Below are 27,861 nucleotides of genomic sequence, written 5' to 3' on the forward strand. Positions count from 1 at the left end.
TTAGGGCCGGATTTTCTAAACTACCGCGGCTTCCTGAATCCCGGCGCTAACGGGGGGCGGGGGCCTGTGAGTCCCTTTTCGCGTGCGATATCAATAGAAAATGACCCCCTCAGGGGCCTAAATTTAGGAACTCGGCTTTTTTTGAATATCGGCCCCCAAAGCTCTTTATTTTCCAAAACACCTCAGCTGCTTTGCTCTGAAGGTTATTTTGAGGGAAATCTGCCGTTACCTACGTGGCTGCGTGGCGCACACGAACATTTCTAACCCGCAGCCTTCACACCTTCCCTTCCAGCAGGCAGCCAACTGGGGGGGGGGGGGGGGAGGGGTGGTAAAACAGCGCGACTGCCTTTGAAAACCAAAACATACACGTTCTGCTTTCCTCCTCTGAGCTAAGGGTGGCCCTGGGAAAACCTCCTTTTAATCTGGCTAAAAGAAGGTGCCCTGTGGAAGCCCACGCAGACCTGTGGCCCGGCAGAGGCCAATTTTTGGTCAAGGGCTGTGAAAATTGTACCCCAACCCACCCCCTCTCCTCCAGAGCCAAGATGGGTTTCCTAGAAGAAAGAAGATTTCCCCAGTGTGCCTACAGTGCCCTCAGAAAGCCAATTGCCCCCTCCCCCTACCCGTGATATTCTGGATATAATGCAGGGACTTCCATTCATTCTTCCATCGTGTCATCTCTCTTCTCCCTCCCCCCCACTTTACAATTAACGACATTCCCCATGGAAACCTGTGCTGCAGTGCCACAGCGCATTACTGCTCCTGCATCTCGGCTCCGTCCTACACCCTGCATCTGCCCCCCATTTCCATTCATGTCAGCAGCCAGCCTCAGCGCCTCCTCACCTCACTGCCACACGGCGGGATACTGCAGAAACCTCGTAACATCCACTCTCTGCTGGATGGGCTGGGATGCCTCAGATTCTCTGCTGATCACATCTGTGCCATCTGCAGGAACAAAAAACACCTGGTTACAGTAATTAGCTCACAAACAGATCCAAAAGGCGAAAGTTGCAGCTTAGCAGAAGGACTGCTCGTTGTGGCCCAGAAGTGGTTTTATGATTAGTGCACGGTGGCAGAGAGTCAAGAACATTCGGCCCTTGGTGGCTTCTAGTTCCAGCTCTGTCAGACTCTGTGTGACCTGAGACAAATCAGTTTATCTCCCTGTACTTCTGTAATTGAGCACCTCTGGTAACTCTGCCTTTCCCTTTAGCTGGCCGATGCGAGTTGTGCAAATCAGCATATCTGGCTGTCCGGCACAGGGTTTTCATGCAGATTTATGCCACACATGGGTAAAATTTCCAGGTGGCTCGTAGCATTCTGCATCTGCTGTGAACATCAAGTTGGGAGTTTCTGGTCTGATCCAGGGAGATCTCAGAAGATCATGCTGCCAGCTCCCAAGACCCATGTTCACAGTCACAAACTGTCTTAGACGAGGCAAAGATGTGTCTCTTATGCTACTATGTAGTGGTGGTGTGCATTATTTTGGAAATAAAACTAAAATGAGCTTACTCCTGATGAACGCACCTAAACTAGCAGCTCACTGACTACAGTCCATAATTTGAAGGTTTACAGTGTTAACAATGACCCCTTAGTCTGTCATTTCTAATTCTTTAATGTCCGTCATGCCTTATCACAGGGGTTCTTAACTCTGATCCTTAAGGGCCACAACCAGGCAGTGGTGTCTAGTCTAGCAGAAGTATATGAGGTGGCAACAGGGGGCCAAGCCAAGTATGAAGAGAGGGCTGGGGAAAGCCAAACTGATATGTACACACATCAATCCCCTGCCCTGCCATTAAATTGGCTATAAAAGATACAATAAGAGAAAGTCCCAAGGTCCTTATGTGCAGTTAAAAAAATAATAAATCCCAGCCAGTTTCAACCTCTCATTTAAAACAACCATTAAAATTATTTGATAGCCTCCTTCAACTATATTCTATGAATATGAGCATGAAGTCTAAAGTCTGCAGTAGTAGTAGCAGTAGTATTCAAGAAGGGAGAGAATTTCAATGTAAATCCTGTACCTCCACTTCTGCATCCACATAATGTCTCCCAATATGAACCTATAACGCTGGCCCATACTATTCACCATATGAAAAAAAGAAAAACGTTCAAATTCTATTGTCACCTCAGTAACAGCAGCACAAACCCCTTCCACTGCCAGACATTTTGTGAAGTAACACAAAACTCTAAGAAAACGAAACTTAGAATCTATATAGCAAACATGTCATACCATAACAGCACTAGCTTCAAGGACAAGCAGTAACAACCCTACTATGAAAAGGCAGCACTGAAAATATTACACCAGGCTCTAAAACACCTATTAGGAAAACAGAACAAGCCAGATTGCTATAAATCCCTACACAGGAATTACAATCTAGCAGAATAGCTCACTTCAGTCACAGATGCAGAAGACAGATAGACCCTTGCCAAATAAAATAAACATACCACAAGGCATATACAGAAACGTGCAGACAAAAACTGACCTAGAAACTGCAACTAGCCAGATTCTGTATGCGATGCAACAACAGAAACAACACCAAGGCCTCATAAAACATCAAACAACAAAATCCAGAAATATAAAACATCAATAAAATTAAAAAGAATAAACACTTCAAAACATCTGACAAATAGTATAACATCCAATAATTAAAACTATATTAACATTTTTAAAAGTTTACTAAACAATAATAAAATACTGTATTACAAAACAGCAGATACATCAAATAACATACAATAATTAAAATTAACAGGGATTAAAATAACCCTTCACACTCCATACCTGGGAACCTTTGATTTCCAGTCAATCTGAGATTGTCCTGGATTGGTGGTGGTGGGGGGTTGCACAAATTTTGTTCTCTCTCTCTCATACACACAGTCCCACATAGGTTCATTCTCTCTCACAGACACACATTCACACATGTTCACTCTTATACACACATGATCACTGACTCTCCCTCACATGCATGCCCAAGCTCTCACTTACACACTCAGCAGCTCACTTCCCTTCATACACAAGCTCTCACACTCAGCTGCTCTCTCTCCCTCACACACACAGGCTCTCTCACACTCAGTGCTCTTCACACACAAATACACAGGTATTCTCTCACACACACATAGGATCTCTATCATACACATAAAGGCTCCCACACACACATACACATATACAGGCTCTCTCAGACATGTAGGCTCTCACACGCATACACACACAGGGTCCTCTCACACAAACAAGCTCTCTTTCTCAAACACACAAACACAAGATTCACACTCATACATACACAGGCTCTCACATACATGCACACAGGTTCTCACACACACATGGGCTCTCTCTCCCTGACTCACAGGCTCTTACACACACAGGCTCTCTCTCTTTCATAAACAAACAGGCTCTCTCTCTCTCATACACATACAGGATCTCACACACAGACAAGTTCTCTCGCTCTCATATACACATGGTCTCTCTCTGACACACACAGGCTCTCTCTCTCTCTCTCTCTCTCATATACACACAAGCTCTCTCTCATACACACAGAGTCAGGTTTTCTCATACACACACACACACACACACACACACAAACAAGTTCTCTGTCATACACATACAAATTCAAGGCCTCTCCCTATCTTTTCGGCCTTTTCAACTGGCCCTCAAGTGCGATGGGGTCTATGGCAGCCCCACTAGCCTCTTCCTCGGCCGTCATAGAATGGGGTACGTGGCAGCCCCGCAAAGTTTAATCTTCTGCCACCATGGGATGGGATCCACAGCAGCCCTGCCGATTTTTCACCTTCTGCCACCACAGGAAGGGGTCCTCTTCTTTCCCTCCTTCATCAGATGATGTCTAACTGTGTGCCACAGGAGTCAGAAAAGGCGTCTGCATTGGTGGCACAGAAAGCCAAGATAGCAGGGCCATGGACAGTAACCCTATCTGAAATAGGGGTGGTAAGCTATTTTTTTGGTGTGGCACTTGCCACCGCTTGCTACCCGTAGTGATGCCTATGCATCCCGGCCAGGTTTTCAGGATGTGCACAATACGTATTCTTCAGATACAAGATACAAGATGCATATGCCTTATCCGTTTCTAATCGTTTGCTGTAAACCGATGTGATATCTCGGATCGAATGTCGGTATATAAAAATAAATACATATAATACATTTTAATCCACTTGGGCCATGAACATTACTGAACAGTACATTAGAACATAAGAACATAAGAAATTGCCATGCTGGGTCAGACCAAGGGTCCATCAAGCCCAGCATCCTGTTTCCAACAGAGGCCAAACCAGGCTTCAAGAACCTGGCAAGTACCCAAACACCAAGAAGATCCCATGCTACTGATGCCAGTAATAGCAGAGGCCATTCCCTAAGTCAACTTGATTAATAGCAGTTAATGGACTTCTCTTCCAAGAACTTATCCAAACCTTTTTTGAACCCAGCTACACTAACTGCACTAGCCACATCCTCTGGCAACAAATTCTAGAGCTTAATTGTGCGTTGAGTGAAAAAGAATTTTCTCCCATTAGTCTTAAATGTACTACTTGCTAACTTCATTCCAACTGTGCCCCTACCACCACCACCACCACCACGCCCTCTCGTACACTCTGACCCAGGTGGACAGTGGAACAGGGGGTGGTTTCTAGAGGGTAGATTTTGCAACTAGCCTCCACCAGGGCTCACCTATGATAAAAGCTGCCAAGGCCCTGCTTCATTCTGGGCCTAGACAGCTCTTGGCACGTTCCCAGGTGAGAAACCATCCCTCCCCCTTCCACTGTGGAAGCAGCAGCAGAGCCTTCCTCAGGGAAAAGACTCTTAAATATTACCAAGGAGGCGTTTCTCATTTAGTTATAGTCTGTAGCTTCATGCTCTCTTCCATCAGGGAGCCTCGGATTGAAATTGAAGTGTATTAGGATAATTTTATCACGTTTTATTAAGCCCAGGATGCTGCATGTTTGATATATTGTTTTAATTAAGTTTTAAGTCAAAGAACACAGTCTCTCATATTTTATCTTGCCATGTCACGTTTGATGACGGTACTTAATCACAATGTATAAAAAAACTTCCCATCTCCGATGATGAATACTCATGAACTTTGCCTGGAGAGCTCATCCTCCTCCCATCATCCTTCAGAAGAAATCAAACCCCCCCCCCGATACACCCACTCTCCTGCCACAGCTGCCCCCTCCCCTTGCCTGATCTGATGACCCCCTCCAAAGCACTCCAGCACCAGGAGGCCAGCAGAAAAGCATCCCCTCTACTACAGGGACAAGGCAGAAAGGCAGCGAGTCCTGCATGGAAAGGCAATGTGGGGGAGGGGCTTGTGTGAGATCACACCTGCTCATGAGTGAACGTGCCCATGGGAGAGCGCACCTGAGTGTGTGCTTGTGCATGAGTGCGTGCTCACCCCTGCCTGTGAAAGAGGAAATGTTTCAGAAGAGAGCCAGCGTGTGAGGGCACCCTGCTCATGCCTGTATTTATGTCATGCATGTGTGCTCGCTGTCTTCTGCATACACAGTGCATGTGGGGAAAAGAGAACACATTCTGAAAACAGCCCGGGTACCATCATTGTTCACGCCCTCTCCCCTAAACACAGACGGAGAAAGGATTTTCCAGCACTCGCTGCCCTGCCCGAGGTGGTTAACCTGTGGGATTAACCCAGCAGACCCGTAATTCAATTTCATGAGAGCTGCTACAGAATTCAGATGCTCCACTTTCCTCTTCCTTACTTTTCTCATGAGATAGTGGAAAAACGAATGATGTCAAATAAAAAACTACTTAACAGACTATTTTATGCTTGAAAGCAAGTTGTTATTCTTCTGCGGCAGCCAAGAATTACACGAGAGAGAGAGAGAGAAAGACAGAGAGAGAGGATATGGAGAAGGGGAAGAGAGTGTGTTGAGAAAAGGGAGAGAGGGAAGAGCACGCAGAGACAGAGGAGAGTGCACAGAGACAGTTGAGAGAGCATGAGGAGACCTAGGAGGGGAGACAGAGGAGGGGAGAGCACATAGAGACAGAAAAGGGAGCGAGAGTGCACGGAGTTGGAGGAGAGGTAGGAGACAGTTTGCAGAGAGAGGAGGAGGAGCAAGAGTTCACTGCAATGGAGGCGAGTATGCAGAGACAGAGTGGGTGAGAGAATGTGCGGAGAAGGAGGACAGAACACAGAGACAGAGTGGGAGGCTAGAGCATGTGGGGATGGAGAAGAGTATGCAGACAGAGTGGGGAGAGAACATGCAGAGAGAGAAAGAGGGGACAGAGCACAAAGGCAAAGATGAAGGTAAAGGGATACTAAGTAAAAACAAGAATCCAAGATGTTGAACATGAGATGAAAAACCAGGATAGGATTACGCCACATTCTGAATCATCCGATCATTTTGGGCAAAACATTTTGTCTCGAGGAGGGGAATATTATAACAAAATCTTTCTCTGGGGCATCCTACCAGGGTCGGATGTAAAATTTTGGCACCTATTGGTAGAGTGCAATGTCGGTATCCTTTCGAGCTCTGCCGGCACATTGCTCCAAAGCAAGCAGAAGTAGGCTCCTCTATGGCCTATGCCTAAATCTGGACCTGTCTCCTACTTCACATTAGCTTCCCACCAAAGAAAACAACCTGCAAGCTTACATACAGGCCGATACAGTACAGTGCGCTCCGTTAACCTGCCCTTGGACGCGCATTTTCCCTTACCCCTTTTTCAGTAAGGGGCGGAAAACGCGCGTCCAACCCGCGGAACCTAATAGCGCCCTCAACATGCAAATGCATGTTGACGGCCCTATTAGGTATTCCCGCACGATACAGAAAGTAAAATGTGCAGCCAAGCCACACATTTTACTTTAAGAAATTAGTTTCTGCCAGCACCGGGAAAGTGCACAGAAAAGTGATATTAAGTCGGAGGTCCCGAAGGGTAAAAAAAGTTAAAAAAAAAAAGAAAAAAAAATTTAAATGGGCCGGCGGCTGTCGGGTCGAAAACCGGATGCTCAATTTGCCAGCGTCCAGTTTCCGAGCCCGTGGCTGTCAGCGGGCTCGAGAACCAACGCCAGGAAAATTGAGCGTTGACTGTCAAACCCGCTGACAGCCGCCGCTCCGGGCTAAAAGGAGGCGCTAGGGACGCGCTAGTGTCCCTAGCGCCTCCTTTTGCTCGTTTCTACCGCCGGGCCTCATTTAAATAGATAATCGCGCGCACAGGTGAGTGGCCTGTGCGCGCACCGGGAGAGCGGGCGTTCGTCCACTCTCCCGCGGACTTTACTGAATCGGCCTGATAATGGGCTAATGGTGGCCTGGAGCCCATTCCAAAAGACAAGAAGGTGTGGAAGAAATATATGAGATTAGAACATAAAAACATAAGAAATTGCCATGCTGGGTTAGACCAAGGGTCCATCAAGCCCAGCATCCTGTTTCCAACAGAGGGCAAACCAGGCCACAAGAACCTGGCAAGTACCCAAACACCAAGAAGATCCCATGCTGCTGATGCAATTAATAGCAGTGGCTATTCCCTAAGTAAACTTGATTAATAGCAGTTAATGAACTTCTCCTCCAAGAACTTATCCAAACCTTTTTTGAACCCAGCTACACTAACCACATCCTCTGGCAGCAAATTCCAGAGCTTAACTGTGCGTTGAGTGAAAAAGAATTTTCTCCGATATATATAACCAGGACCTGGGTTTGGAAGGTTCTTCTAACAATTCAGCTGCCAGATTCATTTAGGCTGCACCGAAGCATTCCCTACATGGGGTTTCTGTAGGTTTGTATCTCTCTGTCTTAACCCCCTCAATAAAAGGCAGAGGATGAGGCCATTCTCCCACTTCTTATGCCATTGGCACTCAAACCAAAAAGATCATCACAACTACAACATCACTCTCTGCTTTGACGGTGGTGAGTGCGGGGGGGGGGGGGGGGGGGGGGGGGGGGGTTGTAGAACGGGAATTGAATTCAGACGACCACCAGCATGGGCCCTGACTTTTACAGTCTGGGGTACCGATACTCAGACATAAGTAGAAAAGTACAGGGCTGCTTCTAAGGCCAAGTCCATAAGCAAAACACATCAGCGTCATTTGAATTTTCAAGAAGGCTCATCAAATAACTGCATGGAGTGGCAGTTGCTACTCTTAAGAGAAATATGGGGTAGCCTGCACAGTGTGGCAGATGCTACCATAAGAAGTTTGCCGGGCAGACTGGATGGACCATTTGGTCCTTTACTGCCATCATTACTATGTTACTATATTATCATTACCCAATCTACATCTCGGGTTTACCAGTCCCGCAAACCTAATTTATTTATTTTATTTTAGGCATTTTATATACCGTCGTTCCAGATGAAGATCACAACAGTTTACCATATCATCATTCATATTCTTGGTCAATAATCACATACTGTGTACTAACATTCACATTCTAAGTTAACACCATAATAAATACATGTTCTGGTTCATATTCATACATATTCAAGGACATCACGATCGTAAGGACTTAGTCTAGATCATATTTGTCCATTTTTGGTCAACCCAATGGTAAATACAGGTTCTAGTTCTACTAACAATACACTTTGCATTATTCATTACTTATTGCACTCTCCACCAACATTAGCATATTGGTATTTTACGTTAAATCGTATGCTTTTCTAAAAAGCCATTGCTGGATCGGCAGCTTCCTAGCAGGAGCTTTGGAAGTGTGATAGAGGCTCTCTGCTCCCTGTGCAATTGGATGAAGCAGCCTGGCTGCCATGCTAGTCACTTGAATGAACAGAAATAAAAGGTTAACAAATAAAATAAAAATATATATATAAGGTGATACCTTTTTAAGCATGAGAAGAGCCAGAGACAGTACAATCAGATTAAAAGCATTGCCCCTTTAGCTCAGAGTTAAAATCCCTCATTTACAAGAAGTCCAAACATCCCCATCTTTGAATGGTGAAAATCTTGTATCACTGTGACGTGATCTAAGACCCCTGCACTATGGAGCTAGAAGCACCCCTGTGAAAAACCATGTAAAAAAAAAAAAAAACACCTCTGATCAGGAATGTAAAATTGTAACTGTTAATTTCCTTTCCTTTAATCCTGCTAGATCAGTCTGGACAATAAGATAACTCGATCCTCAGCAGCCAGAGACAAAGAACACACTTCTTTTTATCATTTGTTCCTCTACTGCTGGCTACAAAGGATGTAGAACCAGGCAGTAACCAGCAGTAGCTTTTTCCAGAGCAATGAGATAACTACCCTATGTCAAACATTTTTCTAGTTTCTCTCTATATAACTACTTGACAGAGACTTGGCATTACAGAGAGAACTCAAGACTCCAGTCCCTAAATCAGAGGGGGAATAGGGAAAGAAGAAGACAGTCAAAAAGAAGAGTGAGGAGAGGGTCCCATCAAGCACTGCTCCCACTTATCAGTCCCTGTGTTCTCAGGATTTAAGGAAAGGAAATTAACAAGTAAAATCTTACATTACTTTTCTTCCTGCTAGTCCAGTCTTGACCACTGGGAAGTACCTAAGCAGTACCTAAGTTGGGCAGCAGAAAGGCAAGGCTGACCTAAGGAGGCTTGCCCCAAATGTCGAGTCTGCCTTGGCTATTACATTGTCTGCAGAACCTTGTGAAGGAGTACAATGATGTACTGCTCTACAAATCACATCCAAAGAGACGAGACACGCGTCTGCCCATGAAGAAGCTTGAGCCTTCATGGAATGAGCCCTAAGATTGAGGGGCGCTTGTACCCCTTTGTGTAGGAAATGGGTTCCTTGACCCATCTGGTTAGCAAAGCCTTAGGGACTGTCTCCCCTTTTCAGGGGCCTCTGAATAAGATGAGTAGTCTATCAGATTTATGAAAATGGTTAGTACTTAAAGTACCTTAAAAGGAGTCACTTAACATCCATAAAGGGAAGCCTTCTGTCACCCTCTCGATCCCTCCTTTCTCTGAACACAGGGAGGGAGATGGATTAATTTAAGTGAAAAGAAAACACTACTTTTGGCAAGAAGGAAGGCACAGGCCAGAGACTGATGGCCTCTGCTGAGAACATTATACAGGGATCACTGCATGAGAGGGCCTGAAATTCTGAGATGTATCTAGCAGAACAGATTGCAACAAGGAACACTCCTTCAGGGAGATGTCTTTCATGGATGAATGTCTTAAAGATTCAAAAGGGGGCCTATTAAGTCCTCCAACATAAATGGAGGATGGATTTGTTCTACTCCTTACAAATATCGGATTACATTTGGATGTGTGCTATTTGCTGACCCTTGCATGTGTTAGGATCCTGCCTGTAGGCCTAGCCGCAGGCAGTCCCTCACCTTCTGCGGCAGGTCGCTGCTGACGCCGTCTCTCACAGCCTGGAGGCCGCCAACCAAGTTCCTCTTTGTGCAGCCCAGAGGCCGCTGCTGTCGCTGGTGCCTCCACAGTCCTAGTACCACCGCCAGGATCTTCTCTTCGCAGCAATGGGTGCTGCTGCCATTGCTGCCTGAGCAGCAGAGAAGCCGCTGTCCATCTTCTTCGTGGCAGGAATGCCGCCAACATGGCCTCCCAACTGCTTCCTGCCTCCTGGCTCCCCCTAGGCACGGGTGGGCGCGCACCTCTTCTGTACTTTTAAAAGGCCAGCGGTGGGAAAAGCTCCACGGCCCTCACTGATGATGTCATCCACCCTCGCCTGGATCAGCCCTATAAAAGGGCCCTGCTTCAGTCCCCCTGGGCCTTTGGAGCTGGTCTTCACAGTGGTCTGTGGTCTTCCTTCCGATCCAGGTCCTCCATGGTCTTCCTGTGTCTTGATGGCTCTTCGTTCCATGTTCTTCATGGTCCTGGTCTTCTTCGTCTTGATGTTCCTGGTCTCGTCCCTTGTCAGAGCGCCATCGTCGCTTGTTCCTTGTTACTGTTGTTCCAGATGTGCTGACGTCCTGTGGTCCTCATGTTCCGTGTCAGATGTCCTGATGTTCCAGAAGTCCCTGATGTCCGATGTTCCAGTCCTGATTCCATCAACCTCTTCTCCAGCTCTTCATCCAGTTCCCAGGTTCCATTGTTCAACTTTCCTGGCGTGCCACCGACATGGTCTGTGACCAGCCCATGGTGGGCTGTGTAGGGCGCCTCGTGGCACAAGGCCTACCTTCTCGTCCACAGCGCAAACCTTCAGAAAGCTGTTTTTAATGCCAAGTTCCTGAGTCTTGAATCCTGTCCCGGACTTTGGAGTACCTTGTGCCTGCTTCCGTCCATGTCTAAGACTCTGCCAGAACCTGCTCCGCTTCAGCGTGGCTGTTTAGGGCGCGCCTCGGTGCAGGCTTCTCCTGAATCTTCTTCATGTCCTGGCTTCAAGTTCCACTGCTTCGCTGGAGTCTGCTTCACTTTTGGCATGGTCCACGACCAGCCATGGGCAGCTGTGTAGGGTGTGCTGCAATGCAGCACTCACCCAGTACTTTCTCCTGAATCCTTGCCTGAGACCTCCAAGTATCCTGAAACTTGCCTGAGTCTTCTCAGTAACCTGAATCCTTGTCTGAGCCGTCCAAGTATCCTGAGACTTCGTCCGAGTCCTCCAAGTATCCTGAGTCTACATCTGAGTCTTCTAGTTCCAATCTTGTCTTGTTCCTGCCCTCAGCCTCAGTCTTGCCTCAAGCACTCGTCGTTCCCAAGCGGCGGGTCTGGAAAGGCTATCCAGTGGCCGGTGGGCAACTCTCGAGACCAGCATTGCGTTGCTGGGTCTCATTGGTGCATGTAGGTCCAGTGGGGGGCTGTGCCAGCCTTGTTCCTGTTCCAGACGTTCTTTGTCTTGTCTTCAGTCCAGACCTGTTCCTGCTTTGCCCGTGCTAGTGCTCGCTCACCTCTCACGGTGTGCCTTGGGGCTCCTCCCTGAGCCACGCCGTGATCCAAGGGCTCACAATCTCCCTTGAGAAAGCAACTGCACCTCTGCGCTTGCAACAGCATGTACCTCTGTAACAAGAGATTTATTTATTTATTTATTTATTTATAGCTTTTAAATACCGACATTAGTGTGCAACATCATACCGGTTTACATTAGAACTGACAGAATGGAAAGTACAAAAAACAGGAAAGGGGAGTGGCTGCCACTTGGACCTTCAGGGAGTTAAGGGCCAAAAACTTACACAAACCTCTTTGAAGAGAGGCCAGAATATCTGTTACATATGACTTCCAGGGCAATACCATGGTATCATTGCAAAAACCCTCAAACATGCACCAAATCCGGATATATACTAGGGATGTTGAAGCTCTTCATGCCTTAAACATGGCTGATATCAGTACTGCAGAAAAACCCCTTCTACATAGCTGCTCCCTCTCAAGGACCAGGCCATAAGTAAAAATGGAGTGGGGTCTTCCATCACTATGTGGCCTTGCAAAAGCAACCTGCATTCTTGGGGAGCGGGAGGGGCGGCCTTCCAGAAGCCTCACCAAGTCTGCATACCATGGACTTTTTGGCCAGGGAGGGGAAGCCAGGATTACTATTGTGGGGTGATTCGCTATTCTGTTCAGTGTGCTATTATCTCCAGGTAGTAGCCATCATTCCCGCAAGCCACCCTCTCTTCATTCACATCCTCTAGACTTTATGGATCCACAGTGTTTATCCCATACCCCTTTGAAGTCCTTCACAGTTTTGGTCTTCACCACTTCCTCCGGAAGGGAGATCCAGGCATCCACCACCCTCTCAGTGAAGAAGTACTTCCTGACTTTGCTTCAAAGGGGCATGGGATAAACACTGTGGATCCATAAAGTCTAGAGGATGTGAATGAAGAGAGAGTGGCTTGCGGGAATGACGGCTACTACCTGGAGATAATACCCTTATTCAACAAACATACACACGGTTAATGCGACTCCAACATTGCTCTATGCTTCAATGGCAAGAGGAAATGTGGGGGAAAAAAATGGATTTGCATTCACAAAAAAGCGGGGAGTAGCTTGCTTGTTACGGCGGTTACTACCCCAAACCTAATAAGCCTGATACTTCACTTTCAATGCATATCCAACGAAGCTCTCTGCTTATCCAGCGTAAGCTCTCTGCTTCAACGGCAGGGGGGAATGAATGAAAAGATGATTTATATTCAGACAACAACCAACAAGGACTGAATTACATAGTCTGGGTAAACAAATAAGCAAGGGTGTAGCTTGCTTGTTACGGCAGTTACTACCCTGAATCAATTAAGTCTGATACTTCCCTTCAATGCATATTCAGCGTAGCTCTCTGCTTCAATGGCAGGGGGGTGAAGAAAAGTGGATTTATATTTAGACAACAACCAACAATGACTGAATTGCACAGGCTTGGTAAACAAATAAGCATGGGAGTAGCATGCTTATAGAGGCAGTTACTACCCCTAACCAATCAAGCTAGATACTTCACTTAGATGCAGCTCCAGCACTGCTCTCTACATTAATGGCAGGGGTGGAAGGGAATTGGAACCAAAAGGTTACCAAGGGCCAAAGAGTAACAGTTAAGTATGAGAAAAAAACAAGTGTGAAAGCTTGCTGGGCAGACTGGATGGGCTGTTTGGTCTTCTTCTGCCATCATTTCTATGTTTGTATGTTTCTATGAATGGCCACAGTGGAAAAATGTACAGCAGGACTCCCTTTGGCCAGGGTTTGGTTAGTGCATCTAGGCCGCTTCATCTCCACTCTTCCCACCTGCTGAAGTATCTGCTAGCTTTGACATTTGCTCTGGTCACCATCAAGTCCATAAGGTGGGGGGGGGGGAACTCTGCCAATCTATCATCAACTGAAAGGCATTCTCACTGTTCCTACTCAGGAAATCTCTCTGGATGTTTTCGCTCCCTGCAATATGAACTGGCTTCTTCTGATAGGGACATACTGTGGGTGTTGCCCTGTTTATATAAGCAACTGCCATGGTGTTATCCAACTACACCCTGACTGCCATTCCTTTTACTATGAGTAGGAAGTGTTCTAGAGGTACCTGAAGATATCTGTTAACACCTTTGAGGTCTCGGATTGGTTGGAAGGATCCATCCTTCTTTGGTGCCATGAAGTATATTGAATATGCTCCTTGCCCTGTTCCTGAAGTGGGACTGGGACTATGGCCTGGAGACTCTGTAGCCTGGGGCTTATGGGGTTTACAGCCTTCCACTTGATCGGTGAGAAACAAGGGGAAACAATGAAGGTGTCTGGGCCAGTTCCAGGGATATCTTCTCTTTACTATATCTGGGACCGAACAGTCCATAGTGATTTGTGTCTATTCCAGGTAAAATAGTAAGAAGTGGGCTCTAACTGGTATTATGCCCGGAGGAACTTTTTGGGCATTACCGGGGTTGGTGTCTGGCGGCAGCCACCGCGTTGAAGTCCTCTTTGGCTTTCCTGACTCCTGAAAGGGCTGAGCCTTGGATCTAAGCGGCTGGGGTGGAGATCCCTAGAGAGCCTGTATCTGCAAAAGTCCCTGACTCTCTCTTGCCACTCGTTTTGCACCCCAGGTCACACTTTATCCACTGGAAACCTTTGGGGCTTAGACTCCCCCGAATCTTTAACAAGCTTATCCAGATCTTCCCCAAACAGTAAACCACACCCCGAATAGGAGCTTACGTAGCCAGGTTTTTTTATGCTACTGCCCAGCTGCACAACCACAGAAGCCTCCAGGCTGCCATTCCTGAAGCCACCGCCCAAGAGGACATTCGGATCAAGTGATATAACATGACCGCTAGGAATGCCGCTCCCAATTCCAGTCGGGCTGATGTGGTCCCCTCTGGGAACTGCTGAATCCAGCAGACCAATGCTTGAGCCAAGTACCCTCCACAAACGTATGCCTAAATGGCCATGGCATTAGTGGTGAATACCTGTTTGAGGACTTTTTTCAATTTTCCTATCTTGTGGGTCCTTAAGCATCTTCCGCTGGAATAAACTGCAGACTCCAGGACATCCATCCTTGTTCTTCTCTTCCAGCGGGAGGGGGTACAGCCTGCTTAATGCATGGCCATCCCAAAGTTTGCTCCAGGGGGACTCCCACTCTGAGGCTAGAATAGTCTGGAAGTCTGAGGCTTTCGAAACCGAATATGGCTGTTTGAAGGCTGGTTCCCTGTCCGCCCCTGGGCCCCTAGCTCCCATGGCCCGGGAAGGCCATTCTTCACCCTGGTCCCTCATGGCCTTAAAAGCTTGGTGCATAACCGAAACAAACTCAGGAGGGAAAAGCCCTGTACTCCTGGTACTTCCATGCCCCTATCCTGATCCTTCACGATGGGGACCCCAGCAGGGAGGGGTTAGGGCTCTGGCTCTGCTGGAGTTAATCCAGGCCTGCTCCCTCTGGGTCCTGTATGTTAGACTCACCCCCTACATTATCTGGGAAGAGAAAGCTATTGTACCACGTGGCAAGGTTTGCTCTGCATCCTGATCACAGGCCAGGCAAAGGAGACTGCAACACTAAGGATCTGCCTCCTGCTGCAGGTCATGCCCCGTCAGCACTGCATCCTAAGGGTGTTCAACATTTTTGGAATAAGTGCACTAGAGCCGAGCCAGGGCCACGGCTGCTGCTGCAGGACTGCCACATGTGGCAGCACATTCAAATGCAGTTAAACTGCAGCATCCTGCTTCCTTCTCTTCAATCGCGAACTACTCACCACTTCTGGGGTTGTTTGGGGAAAGCTGCCTTCCCTTTGCATGCGGCCTCACAGGTCACGGTGCTACGAATGGTCTCCTCCTCCATCTCAATCCAGGTACTCTGTTGCCGCCTTTTTTTTTTTTAACCAGCCTTACACCAGCAGTACGGAGGAGGAAGATATAAACAAACAAGGGATGTAGAGATGGGGAGGCCTCAAGTTCGCTTCCTTGGGGCTGGGAATGCCCTCTGGTTCTCCCAGTAGCCTCCCTCGGAACCCGACCACCAAGGATAATCCTCAGTCCCCCACAGGATCCTGGGATTCACCCTGGGGAGCCTACAACTACCAGAGAACCTGGGAGGCGAGCTCCACCGGGGAAATCAGCCCCCCACAGAGCTGGTGACCCGGGAGCCATGAAGCTCAACTAGGCTAAGGCTGCACCTTGGCTCTCTATGAGTCTTCTCTCTTTCTTTTTTTTTTGGGGGGGGGGAGGAGCAGGTAACTCTGCTGCTGACACTGCTGGAGACAGAGACTACTGGCAACTGCCTGTTTCCACACTCCTTATGAAGCCAGCAGAAGCACAAGGGAATAAGAGAAGTGTGGTCTCTGTCTCCAACAGCTGAGGAGCAAGATATCCCATGGGTCCAGACTGGACTAGCAGGAAGAAAAGGAAACCAATATTAAGCTGAGCACAATCGGGCAAAGCTGCCACAGCAGCAGTCAAAGCTGGAACGAGACAGGTGAGCATTCCTGTTCCTGTTAATGAAAAACAATAAAGAGACTTTGCAAAAAAAACAAAAAAAAGGGGAGAGGGGAGAGTGGGAGGAGGGCAGGGTTGGATTTAAGAGTATGGCACCCATAAGGCAGAGGATCAGGCATGGAGGTGTTTGCCCCCAAAAATCAAAGAGCTGCAGGAAGAGAGCCAGGCTGTGGGTGCCTTCAATATTTTGTGCCCTGGGCACATGCGTAAATTGCCTATGCCTTCATGCAGCCCTAGGGAGGGGAGAAGCAGCAGCAGGGCATGGGAGTGCCACCCTACCCCTGCATGTGACCCTGGTGAGGCCATGAATGGAGTCCAGGCTTTAGCTTTGGATACTCCTCAGAGAGGCAGGAAATGTGAGAAAAAGGGGTAAAAACAGGGCCGTTAAGGTAAAAAAGGTACAGAGAGCTGAAGTTATTGAAATACTGTCCATGCTGGTGCCATTTTCCATAGAAAAGATTCATTTCAAGTAGGAATTAATAAAACTGCTGAAATGGACTCAGCAGGAAGAGTCTCACAGGTGATACCCCAGGAGCGACAGAAACAAAACAACCTGCAGGGAAATTATAAAGTATTTCCCAGTGGAATCTGGACGCGGGGTGTCGTTCGGAGGAAACCGATCTGCAGCCAGCAAATAATTCGCTCTCACTGCAGCAGAATTATCTTCCGCCTTCCCCAGGACCACACAGGTAGCGCTGGAGGCCGTCCGATGAAGTTCAGACCTCACAACTGCTTCTTTATTTCAACATTTACATTCTTCTTCTTTCCAGCACAGAACAGTTCCCACATCACTGCAGGCTACAGGCTAGGAAAGGGAACGTACTGCGATCTCTGACCAAACCCAAAGCAAGAGATCACGCAAGACGTGTGCTACAAGTCAGACATCTGCCATGATCAAGAAGTAGAACTCTCTATTAACTCAATGAAACAGAGATGTTACGCACTTCTCCCTGCACGGTGAGGCCACCGGTCACATGATGTGGAGACAGTGGGAACGAGAGATCTTGCAGACTTGTGGGGAACTGAGCAGAAGGTGTCAGAGAAGTTACAACAGGAGTAAGAACTAATCTAGTGTGGTCAATCCCACAGAGCAGCATTCCCCTTTGACCCCCTCAGTGCAGCCAATCCCATGGAGCAACATTCCCCCTTGACCCGCTTCAGTGCAGCCAATCCCCCCAGAGAAGCATTCCTCTTTGACCCCCTTCAGTGCAGCCAATCCCATGGAGCAGCATTCCCCTTTGACCCCTCAGTGCAGCCAATCCCATGGAGCAACATTCCCCTTTGACCCCTCAGTGCAGCCAATCCCATGGAGCAACATTCCCCTTTGACCCGCTTCAGTGCAGACAATCCCCCCAGAGAAGCATTCCTCTTTGACCCCCTTCAGTGCAGCCAATCCCACGGGGCAGCATTCGCCTTTGACCCCCTTCAGTGCAGCCAATCCCATGAAGCAGCATTCCCCTTTGAACCCCTCAGAGCTGGCTCTTCCTATCTCTGTGTTCTCTAGCACCCCACTGCCAGTCTGGAACCTTCTAGACCCCCTCAGCAAAGAATAGGCGTGGCACAATGTGAGCTTAAATATAAAAAGAGGGTGAGATGCCAGGCAAAAGAGCTCAGAGGCACAATCAGAAAAGGATGTTTCACTCCTGTATTTGGCGCTAATAAAGGGGAAAAGATACAGACATTTTGGCTGACCAGCATCTCTGTACATAAGTGTGACGGAGCTCAAAAAAATAAACTCAAAGACCATTCTAAACATATCGAATTAAACAAAAAAATGTACTTCCTGGACTTACTTCCACAGCTTCTGGGAACGTATGTGGATCTCTTGTTTTCAGGACGATATTGTGTTGGATTTAGAAACAATGCTGAAACTCTCTATAACTAAATCGCCTCAAGTATGTCTTTTCGGACTTTTTGATGACTCACTGGATGCGCTCCCGGATCCTAAGAAATTATTTCTTTGAAAGGCTTTTCTACTGCTGATTCAATCCATTCTAACCATGTGGATTTCGTCACAGCTGCCCAAGATGGACCAGTGGAAGGCCAGATTGTATAAATTGCTGCATTTTGAACACGTCTGCTAAACATAAATCTAAAACATCACTTACTGTTTCTTTAGCTATTTGGTAAGTATACTGGGTCACTCTCTCGCCGGCCATGCATGATTATATAACACTTTTGAGTTATAATAATGTTTTTGTATTTCGAGTCTGTACAGGTGAGGCTCTCTCTCTTTCTATCTCAATCATTATCAAGTATTTCCATTTATTCAAGGATTACTGACTACTGTGGGGAGGGTGAAAGGGGGCTGGGTGGGGGAGGTTATTGCTTTTGTTTAATTTTTGTTTGGGATCTCTGATGTAAGAGCTTAATTTTGTATGGATTTATTTTCTTGATGCTTTTTCTACACTATAGTTTTGTCTTTATTTGGAAAACAATAAAGAAATGAATGAGAAAAAAAGAGTACTTCCCAGTGTCAAGGATCTCGGACAAGAATTTCCATAAGAGCAGCATTAGGACGATGTATGTTCTTTATACATCAAAACCAACGATTTCTCCATCACCAGCGGGCGAGCGAGCGTGTCCATAAGTGCTGCAGTATCAAAAGCCAGAGTTCAGCTCCAAGCAGCTGCTGACCGCTCCAATTCATCCCCTCCGATACGCTCCTCAGTGCAAAACCTTATTCAGCGGGAGTCAGAGCTTCCCCAGCTGGATGAGCACATCAGGTCTCCCCAAATGTCTGATATTTTTCAGCAACTCAAACCCCAAAAATACACAAATACAAAACTCTGAGCCAAGTGCTACATAAACGTGCTCTTATCTTTGTTTACTAGATAAAACCTGTTGTTGTTACTATTAATTACTGCAGAGTCCACCTGGCCAAAATGATGAGATGGGCGATGAAATGCTAAGAAAAATCAGGGAAGCTAACCAAATGGGTAGTGCAGTAATAATGGGGGATTTCAATTACCCCGATACTGACTGAGTAAATGTAATATCAGGGCATGCCAGAGAAGATGGAATAAACGACAGCTTCATGGAGCAATTGGTTCAGGAACCAACGAGAGAGGGAGCTATTTTAGATCTAATTCTTAGTGGAATGCAGGATTTGGTTAGAGAGGTAAAGGTGGTGGGGCCACTTGGCAACAGTGATTATAACATGATCAAATTTGAACTAATGACTGAAAGGGGGACAATATGTAAATTTACAGCTCTAACACTAAACTTTCAAAAGGGAAACTTTGATAAAATGAGGAAAATAGAAAAAAACTGAAAGGTAAAGTTGCAAATTTAAAAAGTGTAAACAGGTGTTGACATTGTTCAAAAATACCATCTTAGAAGTACAGTCCAGATGGCCAAACGATCACCATCATGGTTAAAAGGGGAGGTGAAAGAGGTTATTTTAGCCAAAAAAAACTTCCTTCATAAACTGGAAGAAGGATCCATCTGAAGAAAATAGGAAAAAGCATAAGCATTGTCAAATTAAATGTAAAACACTAATAAGACAGGCTAAAAGAGAATTTGAAATGAAGTTGGTTATAGAAGCAAAAACTCATAACAAAAACTTTTTAAAATATATCTGAAGTAGGCAACCTGCAAGGGAGTCAGCTGGACTGTTAAAAAATCAAAGGGTTAAAGGGGCACTGAGGGAAAATAAGGCCATCATAGAAAGACTAAATGAATTCTTTTCTTTCATGTTTACTTGTGAAGATGTTGGGGAGATACTGGTTGCAGAGACGGTTTTCAAGGTTGATGACTCAGATGAAGTGAACTAAATCACGATGAACCTGGAAGATATACTTTAGTAGGCCTAATTCACAAACTGAAAGAGTAACAAATCACTTGGACCGGATGGTATACAGCCCAGGGTTCTGAAAGAACTCAAAACTGAAATTTCAGACCTATCAGTAAAAATTTGTAACCTATCATTAAAATCGTCCATTGTACTTGAAGTCTGGAGGGTAGCCAATGTAACCCCGATATTTAAAAAGGGCTGCAGGGGTGATCTGGACAACTATAAACTGGTGAGCCTGACTTCAGTGCTGGGAAAAATAGTGGAAAATATTCTAAAGAACAAAATCATAAAACATATAAATAGATATGATTTAATGGAACACAGCCAGCATGGATTTACCCAAGGGAAGTCTTGACTCACAAATCTGCTACAGTTTTTTGAAGTAGTTAATAAATATTTGGATAAAGGTGAACTGGTAGATATAGTGTATTTGGATTTTCATAAAGCATTAGACAAAGTCCCTCATGAAAGGTTTCTAAAAAAAACTAAAAAGTTATGGAATAGGAGGCTTGTCCTTTTGTGGATTACAAACTGCTTAAGACAGGAAACAAAAGAGTAGGATGGTTAGTTTTCTCAATGGTAAAATACAAACAGTGGAGCACCTCAGGGATCTGTACTTGGACCAGTGCTTTGCAATAAATTTATAAATGATCTGGAAAAGGATATGACGAGTGAGGTGATCAAATTTGCAGATGACACAAAATTATTCAGAGTAGTTAAATCACATGCAGATTGTGATAAACTGCAGGAGAACTTTTGCGAGACTGGAAGATTGGACATCCAAATGGCAGATGAAATTAATGTGGAAAGGGTAAAGTGATGCATATAGGGAAAAATAACCCATACTGTAGTTACACGATGTTAGGTTCCACATTAGGAGTTACCACCCAGGAAAAAGATCTAGGCGTCATAGTGGATAATACATTGAAATCATTGGCTCAGTGTGCTGTGGTGGTCAAAAAAGCAAATATAATGTTAGGAATTATTAAGAAGGGAATGGTAAATAAAATGAAGAATGTCATAATGCCTCTGTATCGCTCCATGGTGAGACCGCACCTTGAATACTGTGTACAATTCTGGTTGACACATCTCAGAAAAGATATATTTGCACAAGAGAAGGTACAGAGAAGGGTGACCAAAATGATAAAGGGGAGGGAACGGCTCCCCTATGAGGAAAGGCTAAAGATGATAGGGTTGTTCAGCTTGGAGAAGAGATGGTTGGGAGGAGATATGATAAAGATCTATAACATCATGAGAGGCCTAGAACGAATATATGTGAATTGGTTATTTTACTCTTTCATATAATAAAAGGACTGTGGCACTCCATGAAGTTAGAAAGAAGCACATTTAAAATAAACTGAAGATAATTATTTTTAACTCAGTGTACAATTAAGCTCTGGAATTCATTGCCGGAGGTTATGGTTAGGGCAGTTAATGTAGCTGGGTTTAAAAAAGGTTTGGATAAGATCCTGGAGGAGAAGTCCATAAGGAGAAATTACTACTTATCTGATAATTGTGTTTTCCTTAGTGTAGACAGATTGACTCAGGACTAGTGGGTTATGCTCCCCTGCCAGCAGATGGTGATGGAGCAAGCTGACATCACAGTATATATACTCCTGCAGTGACCCCAGCCTGCCAGTATTCTCTTCAAAAGCAACTGTGGACAAACTAGCAAAAAACTTGATTAAAAACAGTCAACCGTTACTGTACTCAACCAACAAGAAACAATGAACTCAAGCAATGAATGACTGTACCCCAATCTAGGGACTGGATGAACACTTACCAGTAATGCCCTGGAACACGTAGCCCCATAGGAGGACCATTGACACAATATTCGGCAGCTGAGGGCAGGAAGCTAAGTCCATCTGTCTACACTAAGGAAAACAAAAGTATCAGGTAAGTAGTAATTTCTCCTTTCCTAGCATTATACAGATGGACTCAGGACCAGTGGGATGTACCAAAGCTACTCCCAAATAGGGTGGGAGGCTGCCCGCGGTTCAGTCAACTCCGTACATGCAAAGGCTGCGTTCTCCCGGGCCTGCACATCCAGACGATAAAACCTGGAAAAAGTGTGTAAGGAGGACCACAGCGCAGCTTGGAAAATGTCGATGGGAGAGAACAATCTAACCCCTGCTGTTATGTTCGTGGACCCTTGGGCCGGCTGAGACTGCAGGTGTCATGCTGTGGATACCCACAGTGGGCGTCACAGCCAGGAGGCAGCACTGAGGAGAGGAGAGACTTCGAAGACGGCTTCACCACCGGAAGCCCGAGGTCCCCCCAGGAGGAGCCTATAGGGACCTGGGCCTCTTGGTCTTAGGTGGATCCTATGCGACCAAGGATCAGAAGAGCAGCCTGCCGAGGTAATCCAACGATGAGATGGTGCCCAGGAGGTCAGGAGAGACCACCTTTGGAAGCCCGCGGTCCCCCCGGGAGGAGCCCATGAGGACCCGAGCTGCTGGGGCTTAGGAGATCCCTCCGGGCGGGGATGAACAAGTACCTGCGGCAGTGGGAAGAGACGAAACCGAAGTCCCAGAACAAGCCAAGGTCGGGTGCCAGAAGTCAGATATCGGATGCCAAAACCAGGGATGGAAGCAGGAGCCGGAGTCAAAGAATGAAGCAAGGTCAGGAGCCAGGAATCAGACATCGGATGCCAAAACTAGGGACAGAAGCAGGAGCCGGAGTTGAAGAACAAAGCAAGGTCAGGAGCCAGGAATCAGACTTCAGGAACAAGCAGGAACAAGGAAGCAGGAAGCACAACTAGCTACTCCGAAGAGTGAACCTCATTGCAAGGTACTGGCTAGCTGTGGCTGCCGGGTTTAAATAACCCGGCAGCGTCTGACGTCAGCAGGGAGGCATCCTCTGTTTTCCCGCACTGGCCCCTTTAAATAGAGAGCCCCTGCGCGCGTGCGCGCCTAGGGGGCGGGGCCAGCAGTGGATCACCGGCGCCGTCTCCCTCGCAGGTGGGGACGCCGCAGGAGGCCGCGTCTCAGGCCTGGACGGCCACATCTTGTGTTCGGCGGGCCAGAGGGGGCTCCCGCGGACAGAGCGGACCGGGTGGTGAGTGGAGATCCCGGGGCATGACCCGGGATCGCAACACCTGCCCATGACACTGCCTGAGCCACAATGGAATGAGCCTTCACCTGAGTGGGCAAAGGCTTTTCAACTTCCATATATGCGGCCGTGACTATCTCCTTAATCCAGCGAGCTATTGTAGCCCGTAAAGCTGGTTCATGCTGCTTCCTTCCACCATGAAGGACAAACAGGCAATCCGTCTTTTAGAAAGGTTCAGAAACCTCCAGATACTGCACAACATGTCTCTTGACATCCAATGGATGCAAGAGGCGATACTCCTCCATGTCCTTGATCTTATCCAAGGACGGCAAGAAAATGATCTGATTCAAATGAAATTCCGAGACCACCTTAGGCAAGAAGGATGGAACAGTATGCAACTGTAACACCCCTGGAGTCACTCAAATAAACAGCTCCCAGCAAGACACAACCTGCAGCTTGGAAATCCGTCGCGCAGAACACATAGCCAGAACACAGTTTTCAAGGTCAACAACTGTAAGGAAAGGCTATGCAGCTGTTGGAATGTACGAACCGCCAAGAATTCCAACACCAGATTAAGACTCTACAATGAAACCGGCAACCTCAAGGGAAAATGCTTCACTTCCTTCAAAAACACGGGCCACATCAGGCCCCTGAAACAGGCCAGAGCCGCAACCTGTACCTTCAAGGAATTAAGGGCCAAGCCTTTATTTAACCCATCCTGCAAAAATTCCAAAATGAGTGGGATCTTAACCAAACGAGGAAGAAAACCTCGAGCCTAACACAAAGTCTCAAACACTTTCCAAACCCACACATAGGCTAGGGAAGTGGAGAACTTTTGAGCGCAGAGCAAGTTAGTAATCACTGCAGAAGAATATCCATGCTTCAACAAGCGAGCCCTCTCAAGGGCCAAACCGTAAGATAAAACAGAGTCGGATCTTCGTGAAGGACAGGCCCCCTGCTGCAACAGATTCTGGTGCAGTGGAAGATGAAGGAGGGCCTCCACCAGGAATGTTTGCAGATCTGCATACCATGGCATCTAGGCCAATCCAGTGCCACCAGGAGTACCATCCTGCTGTGGTCTTCGATCTTGCAAACTATTCTTCCCAACAAAGGCCACGGGGGAAAGGCATAAAGCAACTTGTCTTCCGGCTAGACCTGTATGAGAGCATCTATACCCAGGGACCACGGATCTCTCCTATGACTGAAGAATCGAGGAACCTTCATATTACGAGAAGTCGCCAGCAGGTTTAAGAACGGAAGGCCCCAGCAATCCACTATCAGCTGAAATGCCTCGTCCGATAATACCCATTCTCCTGGATCCAGACTCTCCCTGCTGAGGAAGTCTGCTCTTACATTGTCTTTTCCTGCAATGTGAAAGGCTGAAATCACCTGGAGACGTCCTTCCGCCCATTCCATAAGTTGGTCTATTTCCTGCAACACTTGCTGGCTCTTACTTCCTCACTGCCGATTGATGTAAGCCACTATTGTTGTGTTGTCTGACATCACTCAGACTGCTTGACCCTGCAGTCTGTAGCTGAACTGCAAGCATGCCAACTGGACCGCCCGGGTTTCCAGGCGAGTGATGCTCCAGAGGGACTCCTTGCATTCCAGTGTTCTTTAGCCGTTAGCTCCTGACAATGAGCTCCCAATCCTGGAGACTCACATCTGTCATGAATATCAAACAGTCTGGCAAAGTCAAGGAAACTCTCTTTCTCAGATGATCCTCCTGCAACCACCACCAGAGGTGAGAGCAAAATTCCATCGGCAAGTAGAGCTGAACCAAATAACCTTGAGACTGTAGGTTCCAACGAGACAGTAGGGAGTGCTGAAGAGAAAGCATATGCGACCTTGCCCATGGCACCACTTCCAGGGTTGCCGCCATTAAACCAAGTACCTATAGATAAGACCACACTGTCGGGCATATGGCATTCACCAAAAGATGCACCTGTGACAACTTCTGAATCCAAATTTCTGGCAGGAAAACTTTGTCCTGCCTTGTGTCAAACCGAACACCCAGATATTCCAACGACTGAGGTGACTGAAGACTGCTCTTGGCCAGGTTCACCACCCAACCGAGCTCCTGCAACAAGGAGATCACTGTCAGGAGCTAACGGCTAAAGGACGCTGGAATGTGGGTCATTAGGCAGCTCTCTTCCAGAGACTTGGTGCAAATCAGCCAGTCGTCCAAATAGTTGTACTAGGATTCCATCCCTTCTCAATTCTGCCGCCACTACCACCATAACCTTAGAAAATGTTCTGGGAGTAGTAGCTAGACAAAAAGGCAGTGTCTAAAACTGGTAATGGCACCCCAACACCGCAAAATGCAAAATGTTGGTGTTCCAAACTAAGGGGAATATGAAGGTAGGCCTCGGACAGATCCAGGGAGGTCAGAAATTCCCCTGACTGCATGGCCATTATCACTGAGCACAAGGTTTCCATGCAAAAATGAGTCACTCGCAAATGACAGTTGACTCCCTTGAGATCCAGAATGGGACGAAAGGAGCCCTCCTTCTTGGGCACAACAAAATGAATTGAATATCACCCCATGCTTTCTTGAGACGTAGGCACTGGAACCATGGGCCTCAGCCTAAGGAGCCTTATTAGCATAAATTCCACAGCTTGCTTCTTCGGTGGGGAGTGGCAAGGATATACCATGAATACGTCCCGAGGAATACTGCAAAATTCCAGTGCATATCCTTTTCATATCACCTGTAGGACCCACTGATCCGATATGATCTCGACCTACCTTTGATAAAAGAGAGAGACATTCCCCTATCTCTAGTTCCCGAAGGTGGGTCGGCAAACCTTCATTGTGAGGCTTGAGAGGATCCACTCCCCCGGAGCCCACTCCTTGCTTGAGCTGTCTGGGACGAAAGGACTGAGACCTGCTGAAGGGCCGAGTTCTCTGAAAGGTTGACCCTCTGTAGGGATGAAACCGCTTGAAACCCCTGATGTGTAAAGTCATTGCCACTCCTTCAAATATTTGTTTAAGGATGGCCTCAATCCTCCTATCATGTACATCCTTCAAGGCCGCTCCTCCCTCCATGGGGATAGTCATCCGCTTAGAGACAGCACAAACCAGTGCATCCACTTTTGGAAAACGCAAACGCTCTCTCACCGCTGGATCCAGGGGGTACAGTCCTTCCAATGTCCGATCCCCTTTGAGGTTTGCCTCCAGAGCGCTCCATTCAAGATCAATCAATTCTTGAATGGCATCCATAACAGGGAAAAAACAAGAGGCCTTATGCAAAGAAACCAAAATGAGATTCTTCCTTGGCTCAGACATGGAATTTGCCCCAGGTACTCCCAGCATCTTCAAAGTCTGGGAAATCGGGGCCAGCAGTTTATCTCTATGAAAGAACCGCAACATGGTCTGATATGGTTCCAGTCGCGGAGGAATTTCCCCATTTTCCAAAGTCAGAATCTGCCTCATCATCAGTGCCATCTGGGATCCTGTCGGGAATACCTGCAGCGAACTGAGGCGTGCTTCGGTTCTTAAACATAGGACTGAAAGAGGGAGGAACCACCAGCTGAGGATCTGACCTGACAAGATTGGGCGAAGCTGAGGACTGCCGCTGAAGAAAGGATTGCAAACCTTGAAAAAACTTCACCCAAGAAAAGGCTGCATGATCCAGGCCAAACCAGAAGGAACTGGAGCGGGGCCCACTGAGTTGCCATCTCCTGCGGAGGAACCAGTCAAGGAAGCGCCAAGGTCCAGTGTACCTCCAGACAAATCCTTAGCCAGACCATCTTCAGGCTGGGAAGACCCAGGCTTAGTGAAATCGGAGGAAGACAATTCTCCCTGAGCCTCTAAACAGCGCTGACACATATCAGAGGACACTCCAGGCCGAGATGCCCGAATATGAGAAGCAACACATAGAGAAAGGCGCTTAGGTTTCTTGCTCACCAGCACCAACATGCAAAGCCAATGGAGAATGTGCGTTCAGTCAGCTCGTGCTGAAAAATTTTAAGCACACAAAATTTATGTGCCAAAGATTTAGGCGCCCCAAGAGTAAGCGTCGCAAAACACACACGCACAAACTGTGCACCAAAATCTGGGCACACCACCAATTACTTAAAAGATGTGCACACAAAATTCGCACCCAAAACTGAGCACACAACGCGTGCGCAGAGCTAGATGCACTGCATAGACCAATGTTCCTGTAGAGGGCAGCTGAACGCGCACAAAAGCGCATCAAAACGTCGCTGCGGCCTACCTCGGGGCATGCAGGAAAAAGGCCTAACTGCAGGGCCTAACGAATGTCGGAACTGCACACCGAGGACAGAGACCGGAGGAAGTCCTGCACAACCCCTCTATACTGCCTCTGCATTTTATTATTTTCTTTTTTTTTTGTTGTTTTAAACTTACCTGAGCTCAGCCCTTACCGGCTAAGTATGGAGACGGTCTACGGCCACGGGGGGAGAGGGTATGTGCCGTCATCACCACGCTCAGCTTCCTGCACCTGCTGCCTTTAAGCTGTACAATCAGCTAAGTCCACGCAAGGAAAACCAGTTACCAGACCAAGGCACACATCTGAGGAACCATGGAAATCACCTCAGGAATTCTCAACTGGGAGAGGGACCATCTGGTATCACCACAGGAGAGCTGGGTTTTTTGTTTTTTGTTGTTTTGTTTTTTTTTTTTAAATCTCCTTCCAAAATCTGAAGCAATCCCCATAGGGAGATGCATGCTCACCATCTGCTGAATATGGAGAATATTGGCAGGCTAGTGTCACCGTAGGAGTATATATACTGT

At 47.0% G+C, this 27,861-nt stretch overlaps 1 protein-coding gene across 1 annotated transcript in view; it reads right to left on the reverse strand.

Moving 5' to 3' along the window:
- RBFOX3 (RNA binding fox-1 homolog 3) overlaps window positions 1–27,861 on the reverse strand; it is a 559,590-nt gene that overhangs the window by 502,844 nt on the left and 28,885 nt on the right. The window contains exon 3 of the mRNA XM_029599169.1: window positions 841–942. The gene's annotated coding sequence lies outside the window, so the exon portion shown is untranslated. The remainder of the gene's footprint in view (window positions 1–840; window positions 943–27,861) is intronic.

The sequence above is a fragment of the Rhinatrema bivittatum genome, chromosome 4 (genome assembly GCF_901001135.1).
Source record: "Rhinatrema bivittatum chromosome 4, aRhiBiv1.1, whole genome shotgun sequence".
Taxonomy (NCBI): domain Eukaryota; kingdom Metazoa; phylum Chordata; class Amphibia; order Gymnophiona; family Rhinatrematidae; genus Rhinatrema; species Rhinatrema bivittatum.